The sequence below is a fragment of the Sapajus apella genome, unplaced genomic scaffold, assembly GCF_009761245.1.
Source record: "Sapajus apella isolate SASKATOON/1434 unplaced genomic scaffold, GSC_monkey_1.0 scaffold9, whole genome shotgun sequence".
Lineage (NCBI taxonomy): Eukaryota > Metazoa > Chordata > Mammalia > Primates > Cebidae > Sapajus > Sapajus apella.
The window spans coordinates 34,410,687-34,422,327 of NW_022436949.1; the positions used below are offsets into that span (position 1 = coordinate 34,410,687).

At 33.1% G+C, this 11,641-nt stretch overlaps 1 long non-coding RNA gene across 1 annotated transcript; it reads left to right on the forward strand.

Moving 5' to 3' along the window:
- The first annotated feature begins 1,254 nt into the window (after positions 1 to 1,254).
- Positions 1,255 to 11,212, forward strand: LOC116551224. Its single transcript, XR_004268780.1, has 2 exons — positions 1,255 to 1,316; positions 11,134 to 11,212. It is a non-coding gene; the product is annotated as an uncharacterized LOC116551224 (long non-coding RNA).
- Positions 11,213 to 11,641: the final 429 nt, after the last annotated feature.

An 11,641-nucleotide genomic window follows, 5' to 3' on the forward strand; every position in this document is an offset into this window, starting at 1 on the left:
ACCTCAGTTTGAAAATTATTCTTGCAATTACTGGTTTCTGAATATTTACAGGTATACTTTTTTGCTTTTAGCTAACCAATATATAATCAACTCTATTAAACACTGTCTACTTAAAACATATAAGTGTTGTGAGGTGATGGTGAATGATTAGCAACTGGCTGTCTGATATGGATAGAGTAAAGGAGAAACATTGATTTATAGAACTTGCTATTTTTAAGATGTAAATACTCTCATTGTGTCTGATTCAAACTACAAATGTGTACTTGTCTTCCTAATCTGTATTTTGACATCACAATACACTTAACATTATAAGCCCATTTCAGCACACACTTTGTTTTCGGTGTTCTGACAGGACCATTAATGAAGTAGTGATGGATACAATAAGGTCAGAAAATAGACCCTTGAGGATGGGAATCTGAGACTGCTATGTTTTAGAAAGTGGCCTTTGCATCATATTGAATTTCTTTACAAGAGAAAAAGGTCCACGGGGAATGTGACATGTGCTGGTATGTTGATGAATTGAACCATCACTGCTTACATAGAATGAAATGCCTGAGGAAGAGCATGCTTTGTCTAAACAAGTGGTTGCTGTACATGACCATTAGAGTGATGACAGCTAGTAGTGGACTAGGATGGCTATGTTATGATTGAGCTGCAGAGTTTATAGAAAGAAAATTGCAGGTTCAGGAAGAAAAGCTTCAGCTCAAATTACACTAATAGAACCGGAGTTATTTTTGGTAGACTTCTTAAAGTTACAAAGTAAATGTGACTAAAAATAACTGATGTTCATGTGATTGAACATGTTTAAGAATTATAGTGTAATCCAAAGACTGGTCAAGCATCTATTACTAACAACCAGAGCCTCTTTGGGGAAGTGGATTCATGACTTGGATGTTCAAATATAATTGAGACTTATGATTCCCCAAGATATCCTGGGCCTCCAGTTTCAATGAAAATGATAAGGATTGAATATTTTACTTCTCCAAATCTCAGATTGAAATATGACTACCACTGTTGGAAGTGGGGCCTCATAGGAGGTGTTTGGATCATGGGGGTGGGGTGGATATCTCATGAATGGCTTGGTCCTCTCCCCGCGATAATGAGTTCACAAGAAATCTGGATGTGTAAAAGGGTCTGAAACCTTTCCCTTCTCTCTGTTGCCCTCAGTCTCGCCATGGCTCCCCTTTTGCCTTCCGCCATGATTGTAAGCTTCCTCAGGCCTTGCCAGAAACAGATGCTGGCACTATGTCTTGGGTATAGCCTATAGAACTGTGAGCCGAATAAACCTCTCCTGTTTATAAATTACCCAGTCTTGGGTATTCCTTTATGCAAAACAGATGGGTACAGGAAAGAACTTACTTTTCATCTTTACATAATAACATTGTAACCTGTCATTAGGAAATTCTTCAAAAGAGAATGTTCATTCTTCTGAAGATACAGTTCTTCTACTCCTTACTACTTCTATAACTAGAATCATATATTAATATGCTGTAAGGGTTAAGTAAAAAAGGTGACACAAGAAGAGAGTTTATTCTCAGTAATAGTTGAAAAGCTGTACTTTGTTTATGAAGGCTTATGGAAAAATGTGTAGAATCGGATTATAAAGATGTTGGAATAAGAAGAAAAATATAAAATTTCGAGTAAATTGTCTTTCTAGGTAACTTATCAGATTCTAGATGTTACATGTTAGTTCAAACATTGGAGAGTGGCTGAAAAAATTTGTATGGTGAATAGATTGAAATCTGTGCACAATAGTGAATGTTATTCTATGCAGTTAAGTATCAAAACTTCTCTGATACAACAGAAAAAACTCAAATGCTTAGGATGATAAAAAAGTTGTAACTCATTCTTTATGAAAAACCTGGATAGATATACTCAGTAGGAATCAGAAGAAAATTGCTTTACTACAGAATTGAGAAATGCATTCATGGAGAAATAACAGCCAGCTTCTTTATAAAGTTCTGTGATTGCTGCGACCTTTAGTTTGGGATGATGTTAGGAAATGAAGGATGATGTTAGGAAATTTTCGCCCCCCCCCATATGTCAGTGACCCCCGGGGAAGGAAATGCTCTCTAGTTTTTGGAATAGAGACTGTCTAAAGAGACTAACCTAGGGCTTTCTACATGGTCTGCAGAACTTTGTGTTGGATTATGAAGATCCAGTCTCTGTGCTTTTGATACTGTTGTGAATTTACATAAAATGTGTATCCAGCAGGGAGCTGTCTTTCTTCTTATACATTTTGAAAAGCAGCTATTTAGAAGACCTCTCTAATTTCAATGTTCATTTGAAAGTAACAGAAGCGTTATTGTTATATTCAACTTCCTTCAATAAAGTGGATGGCATTACCACATTTAGAAGCAGGGATGAATAAAAGAGTAACAAAATGTCTTCAACCACAGAGATTTTGGTGGTGACAGAATAAACACATTTGTCAATAAAATATTCAGAAAACATATTAAAGTGATACTTTATTAAATAAAAAATTACATAATTTCTAGATCTGAAGGCATAAATCTGATGAAATTGATATAATGAAATATTTTAGCCTTCAATCAAAGTCCAACAACTAGACTAGTTTACTGTCACTAGAACTCCCCAAGTGACAATAAGTCAGTGTTCCCTTGTGATAAGATCATTAGAAGTTAATGAAAGATATATTGTAAATAATTTTCTATGTTGTATTAGGAGCTATGGCCACTTACTAAGATAACTTTATCATGGCAAAATAGAAATACCATGTTCCAGTAGAAACAAGTTTTGAGTTGATATTTTCTGAGACACCTACTCTATGACTGTGGTCCACTCATCAAATTGGACTTCTGCAAATATCAGGTAATAAATTAAACCTGGGTATATGTCTTGTGCATGAGTAGGTCACTGGGTCTACAGAATCTATCTGTCATTAATTCTCTTGTTCCTGAATTGGAGTTAACTTATTGGATACAAGCAGATTATTCATATTGGCTATCTAAACCATTGACTCGGGGCTATGATTTTAAAAAGTACTAAATGGAAGCCCCATTAGTCTTTTTTTTTTCTTAACCAGGATAATTTTTTTTAAAAAAGCACCACATAGCTGGGATAATTCAATAAATTAATGTCATTAGAATACACAAACATACACTTTGAAGAAGGAGGGTGATAGTATCTATCACATTATCAATTCAATTACATGTTTGGTCTGTGCAGAGGTTTATTAGCTTCTAAGAATGGCCACGGGTTGTAGTAAAATTTTACTTGGGAATGATTTCAATTGTGGCTGCAGTTTCAGGTGTGGTATTTTTACATGCAAGGTCTCTATGACTAAATATAAAACCATTGATCTGTTAATTGCTCTTTTCACATCATTAAGAAAATCTCCCAGAAACAGTTTTTTTTAACTTAGAAAACAAAACAATACATTGTCATGGACTGCTGCAGATCTATATCAACCCTCAATCTGTCTGCGTTACAAAGATCTTAGTTTAATTGACATAACACAAACTGTAATACAGATTACCTTTTACATTGATAGTAGCATGTTGACTAGACCTGAGAAGGAGGGACTAGAAAATAAGTTAGCAAATAAGATGTGACACATGCATGATAAAGGGTGAGACATAAATGCCATAGAAATTTAGGATCCTTCCACTCCAGTGAAATTTCTCAGCGTGTAATATTCTAAAAAACTGTTATGATACTCTTCACAAATTGGGAGATAAGTTGTTGCTATTTACACAACCTATAACAAAACCATAGAATCCCTTGGTTGGGCCCCTTACATTTTAGAGCAGCATAGACTACATTCAGGTAGTTATAAGACTGTAGGTTCTGAGTAGAACTCTGAGCAAGAAAAAGTTCTGCACAAATTCCAGAGCTGAATGCTTGCTTCTTTCTGACTGGTCCTAAAACCTAGCAGATCTAATTGTACTTTAACAGTTTTAAGTAGGTATGTCATATTAAACCTCTGAAAAGCCTCAATAGAAGATTCATAGAGAAGATTCAGGGGGATTTTGGATCATCTTATGATCTGTGAGATACTCTTCATAGTCTGCTATTAGGCCTTAAAAACATAATGCCTGTCTTTTGGTTATAAGATGCCAACGTAACCTGAGGTGCCTATTATAAACTGTAACTAATCTATCACATTACAAGCTTTGGATTAATGAAAATGCAGCTTTTAATTGAAAAGTGTATATGTACTCTTGGCTAAGCAAAAGCAGTACCCCAGGCTCAAGTAGATTTTATAAGTATGTTTCTCATTCTCCCATGGTATCACCTCCTAGCTTCCCACTTTTCTGCTTCAAACCACATCTACCTTCTCATGGGGGAGTTCTTGGAATGTCTGTTAGAACATTTTAGAAAGTCTGGGTTCTGCACAGTATTTTGGTTCTAACTGGGAATGGGCTGAGACAGCATCAGAAGCATCTCTAAAAGACACCAGCAAAGTTAATGCATTTGTTAGTCTTCATTGTCTGAACAGAATTGGCAAAATGTAACTATTGTACTTATGATTGAGAAGCAATGTTTTGCTTGGATAGTCAGGAATTGGAGAATCACAGGTTGGTGATATCTCTGAAAATGATACTGGGAATTTCAGATTGACATTTTGGAATTGGAATGGAATACATATATATTAATATTATGCATACATATCACACACATACATGTATATATGGACAAACAAGTATATAGAAATATTTTTATCACAAACATATACGTATGCCAATATATATTTTCAACTTCATCTAAAATTATTCATTTATATATATGAATACATATTCATATACACAGCACACACACACATATATATTATGGATATGGAAAGCTCACCATATATATATACATATCTATATGTATGTTTATGGAAGGCTCATATTTAGAGGGAGACTTCCATATCCACAGAATTCATAGCTATAGATTTAACCAACCATGAATTGAAAACATTTAGGTAAAACAAAAAAACAAACACAGCAATAAAAATAGCACAAATAAAAGAATATAGTATAACAACTATTTACATAGCATCTACTTTGTATAAGGGATTAAAAGTAATCTAGAGATGGTTTAAGTATATGAGAAATTGGCCTACATGTCATTTACCAAATATGAGTTTTATGGCTACAATTTGTGCTTCTGTTCATAGCACCTAGAAGAGTACCTGGTTCAAAAATGATTTCTTAAATAAAGGAGAGGATAATTATTATAGTTGATGATACACTGAATTCTTAAAACGTGCTAATATAAAAATGCTATGCAATTTTATTAAATTTATATTGATAAATAATAGTTGTATGTATTTATGGAGTCCATGCAATTTTTGATACAAGTATACAGTGTGTAATAATGAAAGTAGGGTAATTAGAATATCCATCATGTAAATATTTGTCATTTCTTTGTAGTGGGAACATTCCAAATCTTCTAGCTATTTTAAAATATACAATAAATTATTTTACTATAGTTAACTTATTTTTGCATTGAATGCTAGAATTTATTTCTTCTATCTAACTGTATTTTTTTACCCGTTTGTCAATGCTCATTACCCTTCCTAGCCTCTGGTAACCACCACTCAAATATTTTAGCTCTTGCATATAAATGAGAACATGCAGTATTTGTCTTTCTGTGTCTGGCTTATTTCATTTAACTTTATATCCTCTAATTCCATCCATGTTGCCACAAATGATAGGATTTCATTCTTTTTAGGCGGATTAGTATTTCATTTTGTATATATACCACTTTTTCCTTACCCATTCATTCACTGAGGGACACTGAGGTTAATTCTGTATCTTGGCTATTGTGGATAGTGCTGCAATAAACATAAAAGCATAGCTATCTCTCTATATGCTGATTTTCTTTCTTTAGGATATGTAACAGGTAATGGGATCGCTGGTTGTGTAATAGTTCTATTTTCAGTTTTTTTGAGAAACCTCCATACTGTTCTCCACAAGGGCTGCACTAATTTATATTCCCACCAACATACGAGCATTCCCTTTTCTTCACATTCACTCTGGGATTTTGTATAAGGGACTTGAGCATCCACAGATTTTGTTGTCTGCATATTATATTTGAATGAATCCCCTCAGTCTCTTGTGGATACTAAAGGGAAATCATGTACATATAGACATATATAATATCTAGATATAGTGAATATAAATATATATAAATACATATGTAGGGAAAAGTATATGATACAAACACTGGAATGATATCTTTGTTGTCTACCTCTCCATGTCATTCAAGTTTGACTTTCATAAAGAAATCTTTTATGAGACTTTACGTCATTTCTTCCTTGATAACTTCATGAGAATTACCAAGCCCCTACTCTATTTCTCCTCTATCTGTATTTATTAATATAAATGATGTTACATATTTATGCTTTCATTGTTTATATATTCATTAACCGAATATCAGTTTTAAGGCTTCAGTTTTTGCCTTTCTTCTTAGCACCTAAAAGAGTACTTGACTCAAAAATTATTATTTTTTTTTAAATTATACTTTAAGTTCTGAGGTACATGTGCAGATTTTGTAGGTTTGTTACATAGGTATACATGTGCCATGGTGGTTTGCTGCGTCCATTCCCCGGTCATCTACATTAGGTGTTTCTCCTAATGTTATCCCTTCCCTAGCCACCTGCACCCCTTGACAGGCTCTGGTGTGTGATGTTCACCTCCCTGTGTCCATGTGTTCTCACTGTTTAACTCCCACTTATGAGTGAGAACATGTGGTGTTTGGTTTTCTGTTCTTGTGTCAGTTTACTTCTTAGGTAAAGGAGATGATGCTTACAGTTGACAACACATTCTTTAAAAATGCTAAGAGTGGATATAAAGTGCTCTCACCACAAAAATATCTGTAAAAGGTAATGCATATAACAATTAGCTGTATTTAATCATTCAGCAATGTATACTTCATAACATATTGTACACAATAAATATATACAATTTTATCTGTAAATTTAAAAAATAAGAACAAGATGAGTAGTAATTAATGTTGTTCTGACTCTGCCACCAATTAGGTTTGAGCTGTTTGGCGTGCTTTATCATTTTACCAATGTTAGTTTTGTCACCTGAAAAATGGTGATAAGTATCTCCACAGAAAAATAATTTATTTGCATAGTGACTTACTGTATTTAAAAAGAACTTATATGAATTCTTAGTATTTGCCTATAGATTCTGACAATATCTTTTTATTCCCAGTCACTTTAGTCATTGTATGCCAGTGCGTGCTAATTTGCATGTTTGCTTCAAGATTATGAACATTTACTTAAGGATAAATCTTCAAGTTATCAGTAATGTATTATACACATTATATGTTTAGAGATATTTGAAGACTTTAAAATAACTATAATCCAGAATTTTCCTTATTCTACCAATTTATCTCAATTCAAACATTACTTTAGCAGAGTTTATTTATTTATTATTTTTCTCTGCTTTGAATTTCTGTATTTAAACTGCATGGGACATCAAGCTGTGCTTTCAATTAACTCAGAAAAATCTTCCACTTGCAGCAGCAAGGAGTCCCATCACAGAGGGTAATATCCACAATCTGTTTTTCATCTTATAATTATACAAGAAATCTTCTAACAATAGAATGCTCACAAGAGACACAATCTAGTATAATCACACATAGATGCAGATCAGTTGAAATGTCTCACTTTTTGTTGTCTTCATTTTTTAGACGAGCTAACTTCTTTTGGAAGATTTGACTCAGAGGCAAATAAACATTTAAGAAACATATATATTGGTTCTATATCTTGTTGAATTGTATCTTTGATTTTGTTTGCCTTAAATGATGATAATTTTCTATTCTATTAAATGTTGTTCTGCGTATAATGTAGTTAAATGCACTTGCTCTTGGAGCATGGCTTTGCATTCGATGTTCATTTACTGTCATCTACTGTATTCCATTGGGTAATTTACTAGACATTTATGGGCCATAATTTCACCATCTGTAAAATGAAATAATAGTAACAACTAATTAAATTATAATTTTTAAAGATAAGCAATATACCAGGTAAAACATTCCTGAAGAAATATATATTTGCTTTTAATATTTTCTTGCATAGTCTCCCTATTCAAGTATATGAAGTTTCAACCACTTTCTCACTTTGGAAACACAAATGTAGATTTGACTTCATATAAAGTTTATTATTTAAGTCACTCTGTTATCATAGTGATGGAAATCTAATCAATTCAGTCAAGAATTCTTTGTAAATTAAAGCAAACTTCGTAGTTTGGCAAGAGGCTCTTTCATCTTTGGTGTATTACCTTCATCCACCCCACTTGCATAGCCTTCCTTCTATGGTAACTTTAGCTGCAGCAAAGCCAAATGGGCTTAGTTTCCCCAAAGTACCATTTTCAGTCTTTCATGATGTATTCATTTAATATGAAATGCCAAACTTAAGTTTAGAAAACTCCTTCTTCAAACTCCTATAGCACTGTGATCTTCTATGAGTAAGATATTATATAAAACAAGCTTTCTACAACTGTTTTTACTCTTTCTCATAAACCTATGTTATAATAGCTACATCTACTTCATTTTTAATCTCTTTCACTAAACTATGAAAAGGATAAGGATGTTTTTCACTTACGTATCTCCAGTTTTTACGATATTAATGAATATATTATATTCAATACCTATTTTAAAATAAATATCTGGTACTTTGGACAGTGGAGATATTTTGACAGACTCTTTGGCTTTGGATTGGTGCTATATGTGCAAAATAAGCTTTGTCTATGCAATTTTTTGACATTCTATTTATGAATTTTAACATACAAATGGAAATACACAATAGATGTATACAACTTGATGTGTTTGGCAAAAAATACACATTCATTCCATTAAATTTCTTGACTCATGATTTTAAAGTCTATTTTATCCCTTGTAGTGTTATGAATAATTTGAAGGCACATATGTAAGAAGTGAATAAGCTGAATTTCTTAACATACACCCAAAGAAAAAGTCAACAAGAAAGAGGGAAAGAAAACAGACGCCTCTGTTGGGGTTTCAAGTATTTGAAGAAAAGGGTCAGCACTGAGATGTTGGAGTAACTAAATGCAATAGGATATATGCATTTGTCTAATATTAAGAAAAAGAAAAGACAGATATGTTGTTGGCTCTGAACTGCTACAGAGAAATCTTTTTAAATCTGAAAGTATGGCCAGTGCAACTGGATTTAAAACATAAATATCTCCCACTTAAAGTTGGCTACATCTCTTTGTGTATGTAACAGTTCATGTTACATTTATTGCTGTTTTCTCTTTAATCACCTGGAGGTTTTGCAGATTTGTTTTTCTTAGGTTTATATTTTACATAGGAAGCAGTAGGTATCCATATGAAAAATATAAAATTTTTGAAGAAAACTCTAGTTACTCTTAACAGCTTTGTTTATGAGTCAGAGTTAAACTTGTAAGAAGGGATAAGAATGAAATAAATTGAAAGTATAAATTAAGATCTATAAAATTCTTACAATTTCAAATAAAACTGCCATAGGTATGTTTGTCCTATAGAGTCCTGCTACTTACTTGCTTTCACCTTCTTTTCTTCCTGCCTTTATTGAATTATTTAAAGTATCTATTGCATACAACCAAGGATCTGTCAAGCATTAGGTATACAAAGTGTACAAGAGAGAGAGTCTTTTAACATTTGGACCTGGGATTTAAAAGAGAAATGAGTTAATAACGGATACTCAGGGTGGTGCATAAAGGTCAAATATAATAAGGTATAAAGACATACAGTTCAGAGAGAACACGGAATGTTAACAAATGTGAAACAAGTTTGATATGGCTGAAAAACAGATAATGACTGGGACAGACGTTAGTCTAGAGAGAAAAGCTGAAATCAAGATATGGCATCACTTGTATGGTTGTTTTTTTTTTGTTGTTGTTGTTTCAAGTTTAGCCATCATCTGAAGGGAAATGAGTAACTACCAAAAAATTTCAATTAGGTAAATGGCATTTTCAAATATGGATCACAGAAAAAATTACTCTTCCTACAAAAATGGTTAAATACTTGGAAAGTAGTTATGTTGTAATTGCAAAAGTATTGAGTAGAGACATGATGATTATTCATAACCAGGATAGGACAGTAGAAACAGAGAACTGGACTTATTCAAAATTTAATTACAAAGTTCTGGTAATTAAAAATGAGAGAACCAGGAAACAAAAGTTTAATAAGAATGTCCCAGATGTTAATAAATACATATTTTTAAATAACAAACATTTGTGAAGTAAATATTAACCAGAACACAGCTGAAATGGGGATACAAAAGCTAAATAAAACTTCTTAAATAAGTGCTTAAAAGAACAATGCATTATGATTAATTCATCAGGTGGTTCAATTCCATAATAACCACCATAATATGACAACTTTTATGTAACTCTTAAATATTGAGGAACATATTAAATAATATTAGTAAGCATGTGCTAGATTTGATCAACAAAACTTACAATGTTAACTGGTTATAGAAAGATCTCAAGGAGAATATACATATTCTGATAAATATTAATCATCTAATAGGCTATGAAACACTCAACTGAAAAACTGATTTTGGATTTAGAATATCTTTAAGTTAGTCATTAATAAGAAAACAAAGCAAAATATATACTCATGCAAAGATAATAGTAAAAAGACAAAATTGCTGTGAGGTAATATATTTGCTTCATATATAACTGAGAGGCAATTAGTGTTTAGAATTTATATAAAATTCTTATCAATTTGAAAAAATGATCAAAACAAATAATTTGGAAAATAATTTTGTCATTCTCTTTTCAAATGTGTATAGTTTCAATATTTTGCTGATAGGGTTTGGATCTCTGTCTTCGCCCAAATCTCATGTCATATTGTAACTCCCAATGTTGGAGGTGGGGGCATATGAGAGGTGATTGGATCATTGTGGTGGTTTCTTGTGATTTAACACCATCTCCCTTCATATTGTGCTTCTTGTGATAGTGAGCTATCACGAAATCTGGTCATTTGAAAGTGTGTGACACATCCTCCCACTTGCTTCTGTTGTGGGCATGTAAACTGCCTCACTCCCTCTTTGCCTTCTGCCATGACTAGAACCTTCCTGAGGCCTCCCCAGAAGCAGATGCCACCATGCTTCCTGTATAGCCTGCAGAACCATGAGCCAATTAAACTTATTTATCAGAGTCTCAGGTATTTCTTTATAGCAATGTGAGAATGGACTAATACAGACAATTGGTACCAAGGAGTGGGGCACTGACAGAAAGTTACCAGAAAATGTGGAAGCAGGTTTGGAATTGGGGAAATGGGCAGAGGTTAGAAGAGTTTGGAGGGCTCAGCAGAAGACAGCAAGTTGAGGAAACATTGGGAACTTTTTAGATATTTGTTAAATTGTGAATGAAATGCAGTTAGTGATATGCACAAGAAAGTCAAGGCTGAGGAGGTCTCTGATGAAACTGAGGAACTTATTGGGAACTGAAACACAGGTCACTTTTGTCATGCTTTAGCAAAGAGCCTGGCTGTACTGTGGCTATGCTCCAGGGATCTGTGGAACTTTGAATTTGAGAGATAATTTAAGGTATCTAGTGTAAAAAAAATTTACAAGTGGCAAAGTGTCAATAATTAACCTGGCTCCTCTAACAACCTATGCTCATAGTCATGAGCAAAGAAATGACCTGAAATTGGAACTTATATTTAAAAG